The sequence below is a fragment of the Cucumis sativus genome, chromosome 5 (genome assembly GCF_000004075.3).
Source record: "Cucumis sativus cultivar 9930 chromosome 5, Cucumber_9930_V3, whole genome shotgun sequence".
Lineage (NCBI taxonomy): Eukaryota > Viridiplantae > Streptophyta > Magnoliopsida > Cucurbitales > Cucurbitaceae > Cucumis > Cucumis sativus.
The window spans coordinates 7,767,932-7,775,110 of record NC_026659.2 but is presented as its reverse complement, the minus strand read 5'-3'; positions in this window follow the sequence as shown (position 1 = coordinate 7,775,110).

Here is a 7,179-nt window from a genome sequence, read left to right as displayed (position 1 = left end):
GTTCATACAGTTCAAACAGAAACTCATAATAAAGAAAAAGTAAAAGTTTTAGATTTCATATTAAAAAGATCCAGAAACGTCAAAATCTTAATAAAATAGATGGGTTTTTGCTCTCATTTGGTCCCTATATTTCTTAACGTTACAATTTTATTCTAAAGTTTTCCTTCCTATTAATTCTCATTTTGTCCCAAGCTATGTTTAAAAAATAATATTACATTTTATTTTGAGTTTATGTTCTAGGTTTCAACATTTACCATTTTACAATTTTAAGTTTTTTCACTAAAGAATACTCAATTTCCTTCTAAACAATATATTTTTTTTTAAAAAAATGGGATGTTTCAAAAACTAATAAAATGTGGTAGACGGTGATATGCTCACATAGGCATCTATTATTTTAATGTAATTTAGTGATACATCTCTATATGAAACTGTAACAATTTATCACTTAATTCATCGCAATTTATCACGTAATCTATTGCAATTTATCACTAATAAAGTTAAAATTTGTTACATTTTAAACACTTTTATCATTTAAAACAATTTTCCTAAACAAATTTACATCATAATTATTTAAATTAAATAACTAAACTTAATACTTAGCAGATCACTACAGTAGCCCATGAGACATCCTTAACTAATTTAGCCACATACACACACATTTTAAAATCTATTGTTGCACTTTGGTGGAGCTAAGCATCGTAGAGAACTTGTAAAATAGGAGCGCGTTGACAAGATGGCTGAATCGCAGATCTCATTCTCTTTAAGACGTTTCACGACTCTACTCTAATGTGCAAACATATGTGAAGTGCTTCATGGTCCCCAGGATAAAACAACCTCTAATTCGTCGGTACGAACTCCAGAGGAATCAAATGGTATACCAACACTCTCTAGATACTTAGTTGCTTAGAAAATTTAAAAAAGAAGAAAACTAGAATGAGATAGAGTAACAAAGACAGAAATGAGGAGAACTTTAGGATTTGTGTTTTTCCATGGATTATGAAATGAGAAGGAAAGAGACACATATATACCTCTGATGAGGGAACCTTGCAATGATAAGAAATTTTATGATGGAATGTTAAAAAAACGGTCAAACAGTTGGGATACTATGTCAGTCAAAACAAAACGATTTGGCATTGGAAACATACCGGTTGAAACGGTTCTGTTTGTAACAACTCAACATTTCACAATTAAATAAATACTAGGTTCAATCGTTTGTTTTGAACAAAAAATAAACGTTTTGAAAATATAATTTTTATTTTTAGCAAAAATATTATTTTATTCCTCGCCACACTCGATCGAATAAACAGGCGACATCAAGTGTGTGTGGAAATATCTGCAACGCTACCTTTGTCTATCTTCTCTCCCTCTCCAAAATATGGATCTTGGAGCCCAAACCAAGAATTGAATGTGTGGGTATTTGAAGAGACTTTCACATTGCTTTCTAAGCAATTTTGGAATGCCATCTTGAATAAAATAATATTTTTTCTTTCTAAACAGTTTTTCATTAACAATCCCCCACTTGATTTTGTTTTTTACTAACAGTCCCTCACTTGAAAATTTTAAAACATTTTCATCGAGTAGTATCTGTCTGTGTAATAATGTGCTTAAGCAAATGTGTCTTAACTCAAATATTTACGTAGTGACAATGATTTAGAGTATTGTAAAGTAACCATTGATTTTGAACTTCACCACTAACAACATTTCACACAAAGTATATCCAAGTTTAGTGGATGCTCGAGACAGTTTGCCTATAAGTCTATAGAAAGCAGTCCTCACTTTCATATCCACAAAGATGAATCTATCAAGAGTACTCTTGTAGCTAGGTATCCTACTTGACATCAAGTATATAATATATTAAGAACTAAGTTCAGCCTTTTCATTTGCTTCAGGATGTCATGATAATCATTGTATTATAAGAACATAACTCCTTGGTGTTTTAGCATGATTCTCTTCATATCCTTTGTTATTAGTTATTACCCATTGAACTTGTTAATTTCTTCAGATCTCCAATCTTTCAAGTTTGGTTTACCTCACAGGTGATTCAGTTTTGTATAGACTTGAGTCCCATTCCTTCTTAGGTTTTGAAACCCTTCTCTCTAGCTAGTTCTTTCGTCAAAGCATCAACCAAGTTATCATCGGTTCGTACGTGATTCACTTTTATTCACCAGTATTAAGAAACTCTCTAAGGGTACTATATTTAATTACCACATATCTATTGTCTTTTTTCGTTGTAATAATGATTCTAAAGTTTTGCAATAATTGTAGTACTATGGTGATATCGTAATGGACCAGTATGACTGATATCGATCTTTCCCATGTGGGAATCTGTGATAATGTAACACTCCAAACCCAGGATTCGAAATTTGAATCCCCGACATTCTCCTTCATTCCATATCCACAAAGGTGAATCTATCAAGAGTACACCTGTAGCTAGGTATCCTACTTGACATCAAGTATATAATTTATTTAGTACTAAGTTCAGCATTTTCAGTTGCTTTAGAATGTCACGCTAATCACTACATCATAAGAACAAAAATCCTTGGTGTTTTAGCATGATTCTCTTCATATCACTTGTTATCGGTTACTACCCATTGAACTTATTAATTTCTTCAAATCTCCAATCTTTCAAGTTGGGTTTACCTCACAAGTGACCCTTCTCTCTAGCTAGTTCTTTCGTCAAAGGATCAACCAAGTTATCATCAGTCCGTACGTGATCCACTTCTATTGCACTAGTAGTATGAAGCTCTCTAATGGTACTATATTTAACTACCACGTATTTATCGTCTCTTTTCGTCGTAATACGATTCTAAACTTTTACAATATTTGTAGTACTATCATAATGGATTAGTATGACTCGTATCGATCTTTTCCATGTGGAAATCTGTGATAGTGTAATACTCAAAATCGATGATTCTGACTAGGATTTGGAATTCGGATCCTTGACATTCTCTTGCATCCCCTGCAACTTGGCAATATCATCCTTACATGTCCTAAAGGCTTATTAGAGTGCAAGTCGTCCCCATAGACCATCACGTTTCCTTTCAACATGATTTGTCCTCACTCACATGCATGTTAATAAAATTTTCAAGAAGTCATCCAACATAGAACTACTTCAAGCTAAGCACGCTTAACTTTAGAGTTCCTATGATCGAGCCACCGAAAAGGAAGGTGCACCATGTTGGTACATGTAGTAACTTTTAATTCTTTTAAATCTTTCTTAACCTTACTTTCATGTCCTCAGGATACCTCTCATTTAGGTGTGATACTGGTTCACTCATATCCCCCTCCTAAACTTAGGGTGTTACAGATAGCAAGCTTAAAAGCCAGTGTGTTTCTTCACTAGAAGTAGCTGGTGCTATCATTTCTGACTCCATCGTTAACTTGACTAAAATAGTTTGTTTCTTGAATTCTCAAGCAACAATCTCTCCTGTTATATTAAAATTATTAAAAATTGTAGTGTTTGTGTCATCCGAGAGGGAGTTTCAATCATCATCGTTATATATTCTAGGACAACGGGAAGCTTTTGGTAATATAATCGTAGGTTATGAATTTTCTTAAGATACCTCATTACTCTTTCTTTATCACTCTAGTGTTCTAGGCTAGGTTTGCTAGTAAACCAACATATAACCCTACAACATAACCTATATTTGACCTAGTGCCCATGATGCTCGCATATTGGTTGTGTTGTGAAGTAAACTTAACTCAACGACGCCAAGAACTTGACTTGGTTGGTTAACTCCATGGACTTAGGAAATAGTGTTGTTGCTTATGTTGGTGTTTAATTCTACATGATGAGTTATTGATCAAGATCATTGTATGCAAAATGCTTACGATGAATATCTTCATCATATGATTGCTAAGTCCTGGTTGAGTACAAGTTTTCCTATTGCTTGCCCAAGTGTAAGCAAAATAATAGGTTTTCCTTGATGATTCAGGGTAGAACATAGAGAATTGATATCAAAGCTTAGTTCTAGAGTCCACCAGTTCAATGGTATAAAGGAATAAATTATATAATGTAAAAGAGTGTAGGTTTATAATATGTATACTTATGTATGGTAGAGAAATCTGTAAAGTTGGAATAATAAAGGTGGTTGCAAAAATGAAATGCAAGGGTGAACTAACATTTATGGAAGAAGGGGGTGAAAGAAAATCCATGTATTACTAGGCGATTAAACTATTAAAGCCTTGATGCGATATAACTTAGTTAACTATCTTATAATTAAGGCGAGCACCTCTCGGTGCCTTCAAAAGTCACATTTGCTGACCTTTCGGAATCCAGATGACTAAGCCTATTTAAACAAGGTATCTAGAATATTTCACTTATAAGACTTACAGAGCTTAGTGTTTAAGGGTGACAACCTCTTGGCGCCTAATACCCACACTTGTTCTCCTTACGGGACACAAATGATGGAAGTTATCTCGCCAATGTGGAGTTTGTCTTCAAACTTCTTATTGCGCGTGTTAGTCATATCCTTGCTACTTGCCCTCTTGAGTAGTTGGCGATATACACTAGCCAAATGAAGAAAATAGCCCAGCTAACACAATAAAAATTATAAGCTAAACTTCTTATCAAGAATCTATCATAGATCCTAAACTGCAAATAACATAAAGAAAGATGAACAATAAAGAAGTGATGGGTTGAAAATGTATAAATATACATTATATTAAAGAATGAAGGCCTTCGGGTACCGTACAATATGAACAAATACAATGTAAAGAAATACAAAAATGGAAAGAATACAAATGACATTACAAGTTAGGAGAAATGGGAAATGAGATCTTCTTCACTCATACCTCAAGCTTTCACTCATTGACTGACCAAAGAAGAGAAAGAAAACTTTTTATAGACGGTGGAAATGCTAATCCTTTCCACATTTCTCTAGGGTTTGGCCTATATAGACTTGAAATGGCTCATACAAGCATCTTGTGGCCTATTTGGGGCCCCCTTTCTTGGAAAGGATGAAGTTCCATTATATAGGCAAATTTAGGTGGAAAATCTAATCTTCTGAGCATGTTAGCGTCGAAAACTGCCTCCACCATCAAGCCACATCAACTCCATCTACCACTTTTGTTTTCCTGCCAACCTCTTCTCTCCTACTAATTATGTCTTCTAGGGTAGTCTTCAAGCGAGTCCTTTGCGTTTCCCTAGCTTCTTCTTTTTTTGTCTAGTCCTACGTTAAGACAATAAAAACAGGGTGAAACATACATAGATGCTTATGTAAAGTGTATTTCTAAATATTTATGCATCTACAACATTGTTACGTGTTTTGACATACTTCTTATGCATTTTGGTCTCATTATTCTATCTAAAAGGATATAATAACTTGTATTTCTACAAATTATAGCATACTAAGATGGTTAACACTGACACCAATATTCTTGAATCACTTGACAATAGGATTGTTGGGTGTACATGCTAGTTTACTATCAAAGTAGTTGTATTTCTTTAGAATTTTCTCTATGTATGGAATTGATCCAATGAAATTTCCTTTTCAATCTTAGTGATTTTGATATATAGTATTATTACATTAGCTTCTCCGAAGTCTTTCATATAAAAAATTTCACTCAACATTGATTTTACATCATTCATATGACGTGCAAATTTAATTCAAAGATTAACATGTCATTTACATATAAACATATGATAGTGCATAAGCCATTTCAGAGTTATAGTAAATGCATTTATCACTCTCATTTACTTTGAACCCTTTAGACATGATTACATTATCATTAATTTTATGTCATTGCTTAGGACCTTTTTTTAGGTCATATAGAAATTTATCTAGTTTACAGACTTCAGATTATTAACCATGAACTATGAAACCTTTATGTTGTTCCATATAGATCTTTTCTATTAAATCACTGTTTAGGAAAGACAGTCTCTCAGCATCCATTTGATTTATTAAGAGATTGTTCAGGACAACTATATAAATCAACAATCTAATTGAGGGGATTCTAGTCATTGGAGAGAAGGTATTAAAAAAGTTTATGTTTTCTTTTTGTCTAAAACCTTTTGCTACTAGTCTAACCTTATACTTATCTACTGATCCATCAGGTTTGAGTTTCTTCCTCGAAACTCATTTACAGCTTATTGCTTTACAACCAGGGGTAAGTCAACTAGGTCCCAAGTCCTATTTGATTTAAGAGAATCCATTCCATCATTGATAATGTTTTGCCATAAGTTGGTATCTACTGAGGATAAGGCTTCTGTTAGATCTTTACGATATTCTTTTACATTGTACATTTCGAAGTATTCTCCAAAGTCTTTTGTGGTTCTCACTCTCCTTCTTCTTCTAGGTTTAGGATATACTTCCTTATCTTGGGTTTGGATCCTAACTGATGGTAAGCTACTAAAACTTGAGTCCCACTAGTTTGACTATTTAAGCCTTCATGCATTATTCCTAGAATTAAAGGAAAATCTATCTTTAAAGAAGTCTGCATCATTTGATTCTATGATTGCCTTATCTTCTAAGTCATAGAACCTATGGACTTTACTATTTTCAAAATATCCTATAAAGACACACTTAGGCTCTACTGGCTAGTTTTATTCACTTAGGATAAGGAATTCTAGCTAACATATGCTAAGCAACCTCAAGTTCTAAGATAAGACAAGTTTGTTGTTTTATTCTTAAGAACTTCGTATCATGAAGTTGTGTTGTTTGATTTAGGAATCTTATTTAATGACATAACTAACTATTTTAATTATTTCACACCACCATGATGGTGCTGCTTCTGAATCAAGTAAGATAGGAACTACTAACTCAGTTAGAGTTCTATTCTTCCTTTCACCTTTTCCATTCATTTTAGGAGAATAAGGTGCAATGTTTTCGTGTATTATTCCTTTTGAGTTATTATAAAAGTCATTAAAAGCAACTTAATCATATTCAATTCCTCTATTACTACGAAGTCTCTTAATCCTTCTATTGAACTGATTTTCTACTTTAGCTACAAACACCTTAAGTATGTTAAAAGCATTACTTTTATTTTTAATCAAGTAAATAAAATTAAAGTAAAATCATAACAATCATCTATAAAGGTTATAAGGTATCTTTTACTATTTATAGCCAACATGTCATCAAATTCACATAAGTCATAATGAATTAGTTTTAGAGGCTCAATTAGCAAAGTCTTAGTTATCTTAGCTTGACTACATTATGCACAATTTTCAAATTCGTGAAA